Source organism: Seriola aureovittata, chromosome 6 (assembly GCF_021018895.1).
Source record: "Seriola aureovittata isolate HTS-2021-v1 ecotype China chromosome 6, ASM2101889v1, whole genome shotgun sequence".
Classification (NCBI taxonomy): domain Eukaryota; kingdom Metazoa; phylum Chordata; class Actinopteri; order Carangiformes; family Carangidae; genus Seriola; species Seriola aureovittata.
In genome coordinates, this window is record NC_079369.1 from 28,930,592 (window position 1) to 28,942,454 (window position 11,863).

The window sequence follows — 11,863 nt, forward strand, 5'->3', positions numbered from 1 at the left end:
GTATCTGCAACTCTGGCAGTCAGGGAACTGTCAACAACTATAGACTGAAGATTGAATATTGTCTACTTGAAATAGGAATATAATGTCATTCACTCAGGATTCTACTCTTTAAGTTACTGGTATCTAAAACAATACGTTAACTATTGAATCCAATTTACAAACTTTAAATTCTGTATCCGTTTTTGGTCCATTAAAGTCGTGTGGAAAGATGCTGTGTTTACAGTCTCAGAAAGAAGCTGCTCACTGTTCAGTGAGATGTGATGGTGTGGTTTACGCATTGCCCTGTCAGCCAGGATTTAACTCATTCAAATGAATGTTCTCTCTAGAATAGCATCTTACAGTCCCATGTTACCATTTTCATCTCCTCCACCCAGGTACTGGATATATTTACACAAAAGAATAAAAAGAAAATCTCCCAGTATTTAAGAAAAGTTTGCAGAGAGGGAAAGAAGTGTGGATAACAAAGGACTTTTCTCTGTTTTCTGCTGTATTCTAGCTGCTGGAATTCCCTGTGACACTCAACTATGCATCCTTTGACATGTTTGTCTGATAATTTATAAGAAAAACAAAACAATTTGGCCTGTTGTTACTTTCACATTCTGTCCAGTTCAAACCACAACCAATTCCATGGGGTTCAGGTCTGGAGACAGGTCTTCATCATGTGAAGCCTCAGTCTGGTTCTGTCTAATGTTGCTGTAGAAAGAAGCCCTCACTAACCAGTCTATCTTTCTTACTGGTCTGTTTCTCTCCACCTCACCTCATCAATGTGGTCCACCTGTCCTGGTGGATCCCAAGGCATTCCCAGACCAGATGAGATATAAAGTCTCTCCAGTGTCTTCTGTCCGGTTGGACATTTATTTGCACAGTACCGTATGTTAATTTGGATTACAATGTTTAGCCAGCTTCAATGGTAATTTCTTTCTAAGAACAATATATTTTACAGAGTGAAATTATGACATTAACCCAAGCCAGAGAGTTTGGAGTGTTATCACTGCAGTGCTTGAGATTATATATTATTTTTTCATTATTTTATTATTATATGAATCATTCTTTGATGGTACAATCACAGCAGCCTGGCTGGGATGAGCTGACATTAGGCTCATAATCTTTTCTTTTTTTTTTTTAAGTATATTTTTTGGGCTTTTATTTGATAGCACACAGTAGAGAGACAGGAAATGGGGAGGCAGAGAGAGGGGGAATGACATGCAGTAAAGTGCCGTCCGATGCGGGACTCGAACCGGGGCCGACTGCAGCGAGGACTGTAGCCTCTACACATGGGGCCACTACGCCACACGACGCCCCTAGGCTCATAATCTTAAGAAAACTATATAAAACCAGCAGAGACAAGACAGTGAGATCCAAAAAACACCACAGACAAACTAACAATAACAATAATGCAACAAATTCAGACTCAATGCTATAATTTAGATGACTTAACTTGAGTTAACTTTATTGCCATGACAACAACTGTTGTAAGAAACTGACATTTGCTGAGATCATAGTACAGGAGGACAGGCAGGACAATATACGTCACAACATACTAATAAATATCATATAGACATATGTATTTAAATACACACAATACCAATAAATGTAGTTGAATAGTACATTTCCTCAAAGAGGAGATGCTTCATCTGTACTGTAACTATTGGGAAAGCATTTTGGTGAAACTGAATTTAAAATGCTGTCTTCATTATTTTTTCTATAGCAGGGGACGGAGACAAGAATCCTGTGGAGCTCTAATATTAATCAGTGTAGAAAACATGTTATTGAAGAGAAGTTACACTGGACTCCAGACAAAAGACTTTGTTGAATGTTTTATTACTAATAATGTATAAAAACAGTGGTCAGAAGGCATTTTAAAGTACATTGTCAAAATATATATTCAGGATAATACAGTACCATGATGTATATCAAGACCATGAACATTTCTTATATGAGGTTTATTAGAATTTCTAAAGTCATCAGCTGAAAACACTGAAGCATACTGCCTCATACACTGGGTTATGACATACAGTAGAGATTAGAGTCCTGGTGTGAGTCCAGAGTAGCCCTGATCCAGGAGTGCACTGCTGAATGTTGGCTATTTGTACCAGGGGTGCCAGACACAGGCACTCGTCACCTGGTAGTATTCCCTGGCAGTACACTGAGCGGGACAGGCCAGGTCACCGTTCATGCCATGTAGGTGAACCCCTTCTCACTGACACTTTATCTGAAGCCTTGCGCATTAGGGATTATGAGGCATTATAGACATGATTTAGGCCTATAATAAATTGTTGTGATTTATTGTAAATTAACGAGGGGCATTCAATGATTGCTGATATAGGGTAAAACAGCACTGGGACTTTTAACTAATTATATGACGCTGCTTTACAGGTGTTCTATTAACCATTAATTAGTGCTACATTAATGGTCACTATCTAACTTTGCTGAGATAAAGCTATTTCCAGAAATAACAAATGATGTCTGGTCGTCAGAGGAGGATGAAGGGAGGAAGTCTGCGTACTGGTAACCTGTAGACAAAGTAGCAAGCTAGTGTGCACTGTGCAGGTCAGGAAAATGTGTATGTGTTGCTTAGCAACAGCCCAGTCCAGTTGCGGAAGTATTTGTGTTGTAGCCAAATAATTTATGAAATAAACAAACAAATCATAACCTGTTGTTGCTTATTTAACTAAGTTGGCGCTCGTAGAACTGTTGTATTAAAGCAATATCACAGGAGAGGTCATGATGTACTGAACATCAGCACAACTCTGATTGTTTTCGGTACGAGGCCGCTGTGACCGTGATCACAGTAATCACAGCTGTGCTGATATTCAGTACAACATTATGACTTCCAGTGTGATATTGCTTAGATATACTGTATATCACACACCTGTTGTAAGTAATGGGCTTATTCTCCTTTTTACTTTACTATTACATGTGTACCAATATTCAACAGTAAATCAGTAAATTACTCTCTCCACCACTGGCATGTGCCAGATGTAGATTTTTAAAAGGTTAAATGTTAATGTGATCTATTCAGTAATATATTGTTCCGTCATGGATTCGTTCTCCTACCAAGATAAATACACAATGTGAAATTCAGTTAATTATCTACAAAATGCATTATCACAATGCAGAACACAGGGCTGTTTTGAAAATAGATGGCTTGCACAGGAGAATGATATTTTGCATTTGAAAGTTGCAATTGTAAACTCAATTCATAATTATTAATTCCTTTAGCTTACTGTCTCTTAAACTGACAAATTTGTGATTGAAAATATTTGACCTTATATATTTTCATGTCTGTTATACTTTGTCTCACAACTTGTTTGTTTCTTGCTTCAACATTTACAGTTTGGTGTTGAGATAGTGTTAACTGTCCTGGTGTGAAGGGACTATTTCTCTGGACAGTTTTTGACTTTTTATGTTTGGACTCTGTTTTATTTTGAAATCACTTCCCTTGTGTGCCTCATGGTTATTTTAGTTCCTGCCTTGTCCCATTTCCCTTCATTGTGATTGTCTGCCCCACCCTAATGTTTTTCACCTGTGTTCAATTACCCTTGCCTCCCTTGTGTCTATTCACAGGAGTCTCATGAAGTCTTGGTCAGTTGGTCTGTTTTACCTTTGTGTGTCTGTTCAGTTCTCCTTGTGCTTCTCGTCACTTTTCCCTGCACTGCCTGTAATTGGCTTGTCAGTTTGTTCCTGTGCCTAGTTTGGATTTTCAGCATTTTGTTTGACAAGTTTGTAAGTTTTGGATAGTGTCACGATTAAAAGTATTTTCACTGCACCTTCCAGCCTTCATGTTTGTCTGTGATTGGGTCCAGCTAACCTGAAACCTAACATTAACTGACACATATATATTTAAATATGGCTGTCTTTAATATAAGGAAGTAGAAGCAGTGTCAGGCATAAAGTACTCATCCACCAACAAAGCATAAGCTCTAATTATCTTTTTACTCTGTGTATAAACTCAGACTATAGGCTCCACAATGAACATGCTTTAAGTTTGCTATGAGCCTAATGTCAAACCGAGGGGTAACCCATTGTCACCTGTTTATCAATACCTCTTCCTGACTTGATGCATTGTCCTACACATACATATTTTTACATGATGTATATATTCATGAAACAGGCTTGTTCATGATTTTATATGATTTACATGATTTCTTGTTACCTTGGGTAAAACTGGAAAATAAAAAAGTGTAAAATGTATAGTGTATCATCCATTGATAATAAACATGCTCAGAGCAGGTTTAATGCAAATAAAGAATAAATCAAATAATTTAAACAATAAATACTCTTTTATACATTAAGGTAACATGATGCATAGCATCTAACAGAAGTTAAATTTTGACTCAAACAGTGACAGACGGCCTCAGAAATGACTCTATTTACACAGTAAAACAATATTTCAATACTGCTTTATAATTGTAGCATCATGAGTTTACTTCTTCAGTACAGTACATTTAAAAATGAAGGAATCTCTTACATATATACTTCAGCTCTTTGAAGAAAACCATTTTGAGAGATATTCTTGTATATTTTCTTATCCGGCATCAGATGAATCTAATCTCTACATAGGGTGCTTCTCACTCCTCAGTCCTCTGGCATTCTGATGAATGTCTCAATTCTCTTATTCAGTTTTCATTATCTGTGGTATCTGCAGGACAGTTTAATAAAGAAATTATGAAACAACTTCATCATTATCACTCATTACAGAATTACTCCTTTTGTTGTTGGTTATTTTCCCATTTTGACTTGAAAAATGGAGAATATTAATGTAGAGGAGGAATCTGTAAAAACCTTTTAATTCAATGTGGGTTTCTATGAGGCTAAAATCTCAGCGTCAGGTAAAGGTATACTTTGAGCTGAGATATCTCAACATAATTTCCACTTCTTATGAAACATATATGCTACTTAATAAGACATAACCTGGATTATTAGATAATGAATTGAAAAAAGGAATATCAATAAATACAGACACAAATAATGAGTAAATATAAAGCATTGTGTCTTGATAAATCAAAACAAATCAAAGAAATAAAGTGAAATACAATGCACACTGTTCAGTGTTCCTTAGTTTATAATAATCAATTGTTTTTTTGGGGACTTTTCCATACCATATTAAAATCAAATCACAACACAGAAAATAAAGTGTATTGCATCTCAGTGTTGTCCAGCAGAAAGCAGAGAAAATCTGCCAATAAAGGTTCATGCCTTGTCTTTTTTTAAAAAAGAGATGGTTATTGTATTCCATGTTGTTCCATGTTGTCATTCCATGTTACAGTTGTTTTAATTTAGACATTTTAAATCTCCCACAGTCCGAACAGTAACTTTACTGGTTTGAACGATCTATTCACAATATAGATACAATATAAACACAACATTAATTAATGTCTGAGGGGAAACATGCAGAGACACAGCAGTAACTGTGCGAGCTTGTTATTATTTGGGCGACACATCACATTATCTTTGAAGATACTGACCGGGGCATAACGGATCTGTAAACACCTGCAGACTGACAGGTGAGCCATGAACCTTTTCTCCTCTCACATCTTTTTGGTTTTCTCTCCCCCTCCATCTTACATCCAAGGGACTAAGAAAAATGAGAAGCACCCATCCAAACAGTTAACCTTACTTTGTCAAAGATGACGTTATACAACTTCCAGTAAGTCCAAAGCAAGCTAGCCATTAGTGCACATAACATCAACAATGTTGTAACAACAACATTTGGTATGAATTTGTGGAGTGTTACCAAAACTCTATAAGTAAAATTAAGATATAAATGTGGCCAAAGAGCAGTTCTTTTGTTTAATTTGAAAAAAATGATCTGACTCTTAAGTCTGATACAATACGTTTTCCAGCATATGATGTTTAATGCTGCATTCTAAAGATTTCTACTGTTGAGGATCCAAATCTTTTTTTATTGGTCAGAAGGAGCTGAGCTATGTATGGTCATGGACATCGTACGTTAATGTTGCAACCATAGTGGATCAGGCAAGACTGCTCTGCAAATAAGCACAAGTAAACAGAGGAGCTGCAGGTTGTCTGGATTAAAAGAAAAATAACGTTTCTATTTCTCAACCGATTTCATTTCATTTATAGAGCTTTTTATCCAGAAAAACTGCTGCTCCTCTGTTTATTCCTATTTGGCCAGTCTTGCCCGCTCCAATATTGACGTATCACAGTAACAAGCTGAAATGACCAATGTGTAATCTACCCACTCACAAGTCTCATAAACGTGCAGAGGGGTGAAACGACGTGAAACAAAAGACATGTATTGAAACTAGTAATGTCATAATAATAATAATAATAATAATAATAATAATAATAATAACAATGATAATAATAATGCACACAATGTAGTAACCTTAGAAACTGTAATAAAAGATATAATAATCTGCATAATGATGCGCTGACAACAAGCCGCAGAAAGTCCGTGTAGCTCGTAGTTGCAATGTATTTATATATATTAGTATATTTCTTGTCGATTGATGTTTTTTATTCTACGTCGTTTTTTTTATCTGACGATGGAGAAAATAACGTACACAAAGGAAGAACTCCTGGCTTTACAGTTTACCAGTTATGGAGTTAAACATCCCATACCGGCTGAGCTGAAGAAGCCGTATCGTGGATGCAGAGCCGGGGCTAAACTAAAGGCAAGGAGATGGAAATATAAGCCTTTTCTACCATCGATCCTCATGGGAAATGTCAACTCCCTGGCTAACAAGTGTGATGAACTGGAGGCACTTGTGAAGAACCAGCGAGCATATCCTGAGTGTAGTCTCATGTGTTTCACGGAGACTTGGTTAAACGACAACACTCCTGACCGTTGTGTGGATTTACCCGGCTTCACTGCAGTACGCGCGAACAGAGACGCCAGAGCAAGTGAAGAAGAATAAAGGTGGAGGACTGGTTCTGCTTGTGAACAATAGATGGTGCAACCCTGGTCACATCAAAGTGAAAGAGAAGATCTGCTGTCGGGATATTGAACTGTTGGCAGTTGGTCTTAGACCGCACTATGTACCGAGGGAGTTCTCTCACATCGTTGCCATTGTTGTTTAAATGCAACCACGAGCTGAGCCTGCAGTCGCATGTGACGTCATCCACGAGACTGTTGCGAGAGTACACACCCAGCAATCTGATGCATTCATTACAATATCGGGGGATTTTATCCATTTCACTCTCACCTCTCACCTCTCACCTGACTGGCTTCACTCAGTGTGTTGACTGTCCCACAAGGGAAAATAAGACACTGGACCTGTTGTATGCAAATGTCAAGGAGGCCTACCCTGCTTCAGCTCTACCACCACTTGGCAGATCAGATCATAATCTGGTTTTTCTTCAGCCTTCCTACAAGCCCTGTGTACTGAGGCAGGCTGCAACCACCCGCTCATTCAGGAACTGGACCCCGGAGGCCAGTGAGTCTCTAAAAGACTGTTTTGAGTGCACAGATTGGAATATCCTGTTGGAGTCCATCCTTTACATGCTCCACCGGGCCCATTCGTACTTGTCAGTACGTCAGGCTGGGTAACTGTGTCTCAGGGACAGTGATGAGCAGCACTGGGGCTCCACAGGGGACTGTTCTGACTCCGTTCCTGTTCACCCTGTATACGACGGACTTTAAATACAACTTTGAGTCCTGTCACATCCAGAAATACTCGGATGACACAACTATTGTGGCGAGTATCAGGAACGGGCGGGATGAGGAGTACAGGGATCTGACAATTGACTTCAGTGAATGGAGCAACAAGAACTGCCTCCTTCTGAACACCTCCAAGACCAAGGAGATGGTCATGGACTTTCGGCGGTCTAGGCCCACCCTTAGGCCAGTCAACATTCGAGGGAAGTACATTGAGGTGTTACATACTTAAAAATACCTAGGTGTGCACCTGGACAGTAAACTGGACTGGTCCCTGGATGCCATCTACCTGAAGGGGCAGAGCCGGCTCTTTTTCTTCAGGAAGTTCAGGTCCTTTGACGTCTGCAGTGAAATACTGCACATGTTTTATCAGTCAGTGGTGGCCAGTGTAACTCTTTTATGCTGCAATCTGCTGGGGCAGCAGCATGTCCGACATGAACACAAAGAGACTGGACAAGCTGGTCAAAAAGGCTGGGTCTGTGCTTGGCAGGAGTCTGGACTCACTCAGGACTGTTGGGGAGAGACGCATGCAATGTAAGATGGAGGCCATCTTGGACAATACCAACCATCCTCTCCACAACATTCTGGCAGGACAGAGAAGCAGCTTCAGCTGTAGCAAACGTCAGCTGCAAAACGTCTCTCACTGCGCTGCAGAACAGAGAGGTTCAGGAGATCCTTTGTTCCTACTGCCATCAGGCTATACAACACCTCAGCCAAAGGAAGTGGACTAATCTAATTATTATTGTTTAATCTATCTATCTATCTGTCTATCTGTCTATCTATCTATCTTATCTTATAGCCATTATCAACTTATGTTGCAATTCACATTGTGTGAAGTTATGTTAGCGGTGATAAATGTGACGGTCTAAATTCTTTGCAGCCATGTTTAGGAAACTCATCTGCAGTTGTGACTGAATTCCATGTAATTTGCTGTATAACAGTGATATACAAGCAGTAGAAACTACATTTAATGTGATTTTCCACACGTGTGTTGTCCAAACTACAGGTCAGGTGGTAGTGGTGTCATGTCACACCTGATCTGAAAATAGACCAAGTGGTGAAAAGCTGCCACTCAGATGGATGTTTGGCTTATGACTATATTTGTGATGGCATCCTACTATAGACTGTTGACAAAGATGTAAACAAGCTGTGCTGAAACAAGGACTCCAGAGCCACTGTGGCATTTACAATTAGCATGGGTTAGCTAGAGAACAGTATGTGATCATCTGATCTGCTTTACTGAATTTAGAAGCTACAGGGGTCATGTAAAGCATTATACATCATCCACTAAAATAAATGTGTGTGTGTGTGTGTGTGTGTGTGTGTGTGTTTGTGTGAGATAGAGATAGAGAGAGAGAGAGAGACTGGAAGACTGGTAACAGTTACTTTGATAACGACTTTTCCTTGACCAGACATCAAGTTACTGAGGTGAGCTGCCCTGTATCACATGGTGAAAGCAAATCTTGGTCTTATAAAGACCATTGTATTAACAAAACAAAACAAAACAAAACAAAACAAAACAAAACAAAACAAAACAAAAAAGAAACAAAGAACTATATTTCTACCATACTTCTATAAACAAAGTTCTTATTAGCATGTCTCCATATCATAGTATTTGGTCTTTAAAATGGTGAAACTCAGTTTTTGGTTGATTTTATGCATTTCAGGCTGTATTTTAAAAGAGGTTTTACAGTTGATTCAGAAAAAACTTGGCTCAGTCACGGAGGTTTAGTGGATAACTGGCTTTTGGCAAATAATGGATAAGTGTGATCAGAGGTGCAGTGCTGTTTGTTTCAGTACCAGAGTGCACCTATGATGCTGTGGCTTGTTTTCGAAGGTTGTGTAACCTCTGTTCCTACAGTGGCAAGTTTACATATATCAGTCAGCTATAACTGACTACACAACCACATAGACTGACTTTATAAACATTTCATCATGTTGAGAATATGATGCAGCATCAGACAAACATCTAACCAAGCAGTATCAGACCATACCATAGATGTTGTAATTAGCATAGCATTACACCGCAGCCGAAAGAACACAAGTAGTTTGTGTTTTTAATGATTTAATTTACTGACTTGTGTCAAGCAAATGAAGCCACATTGGAAACAATTTTTGTAATGATATTTCAATGTATCAAAATCAACTAAAATTCAATCATAGGCCTCTTCCAGATAATGGGTGAATAAGTGTTGATTCAGTGTCAGTCATGATTGAAAATCTGATGTTGATTCAGTGCTTTTAATTTGGTTTCAATGTCAGGCATCAACATAGATGCATTATTTCTGCCTGATATTTTCATGTTGTTTCAGTCTGATTTTGCTATCTGGGATCCATCCTGAGATAAAGCTTCAGTGCAGGCAGAGGTCAAGCTAAGCTCACAGGCTAGGCTAATGATAATGTAGCTAAACTAGCTTTAATCTCCAGCAAACACAAGCTGTCTCACAGACTGACCAAGTGTAAAAGACTGACTTTGTCATGTTTCTCTGCAAATGCATCACAAACAAAGAAAGGTCAGAAGAGAGAATGATGGATGAAAGGATGTTCTGCTGTCCTTTCATCCTTTCTTATTAACCATAGCTCTGTAGAACAAATCATTTAGCTACCAACAACTTTTAAGGTTTAAGGTGTTACTCAATGCATGAGTTTATATTGTGAATCAAATCTCTTAAATGTTAATATGACAACTTTGATAATTCCAGTTGGTTTCACTGGCTCTCTTACATGACATAAGCTTTAGTGATAATTGAATCTTCAAGCACTGAATAAAAAATGTATATGAATTTCAATGGAATTTTATGAACTGTGAATATTCTATTTCCTCACTTTGTTCCCGTGGCTCTGGCAGCATGACACCTATGCTAAGTATTATATCCTATAAAAAAGCCAAACAAGAAAAGAGAAATACTCAAACAATGCTGTGGTATGGATGTAAGTCAGCAATGTTCAAACTGAAAATCTGATTAGGTGAACATCTTGTTTTAGACAGGGATCATTGTATCTTAATTTTTGGCTCCGTCAGCTAGCTAAGTAGTCAGCAGGCTAACAGCACAAAATATCAATGTTAAAATAAATCGTGTTAACGTGCAGACTTTTGAAGCTCAATTAAATTCATGTCACATATAAAACCATCAACCATCTTCAACTTCAAATCTATTTCAATAAAAATGTATCAACTTTTTTCCAGTTGCAATAACACTGTATTTCAAGTTGGGCTTTGACTGGATTGTTGTGTCGCAACAGAAAAAAAGAAAAAAAAAGAAATCGTTTTTTCCCAACTGTAAGCAGCAGTTCAAATAAAAAGAACTTGTGTCATTATTGTAAATATATACTGTTATCATGAAATAATATCAATATTACTGATGCCTTGACTTCAGGTGTTTCTGTATAGAGTTTGGCAAATATAAAGAGTAAACACTGTGAGCACAAAGTGATTCGTACCCATTTGTTTCATCAACGTAACATTTCGTTACCTTGGATGCTAACGCTTCTGAATTGAAGCTGATAACGTTTCAGCCATGTTCATGGTAATGTCTGGATGTCTGTCTTTAAACCAGGTTTGGTGGAAATGGAAATGTGGTTTACATTCTGTTAATTACTGTAATTAGCTCAAATTAATCATTTCTGAACACAAATGACATAAAATGTTACCCTTCATACTTGCTGAATTTCTGCAGTTAGCCTCCTGTAATGCTAGCCAGCGAATCAGCTAAACAGTTGATGAGTTATGTTTGACAGCTCTCAGTGAGCTCCTTGTCAAACATAACATAGAAGTTATCAATATTAGCATCATGAATGTAATCAGTTACTCTGAGTGTCTTGCCAAAGAGGTGAAGACCTAAAACGTGCCCGTCAGAGGGGTGTTGCGCCACCTGAAAGCCTTCAATAGGCTGAATGAAGGACACAAAATATAATAGACTATGAACTTGAGCAGCACTGAAAGTTCCCTCCTCTGTTCTTGTTGCTGGTGGCATTTAAACAAAGCTTCCACTGCCCCAGGCTGGAGGCAGACATCCAGATACCTTGCTGCTGCCATCAGGCTCTGAAGGTATCTGAACCTCCATCAACAACAGCCAAGCTATTAGTGGAAGGAAGCCCCTGGCCACAGCACCAGGATCCCACCTCAGGCCCACGCCTCAGAACCTCAGACCACACAAACCAGGGTTAAGTCACCCAAAGTGGACGCCAGGCCTCACAACATCCTGCTCTTTCATACAAGATAGATACTCCTTTATGCAA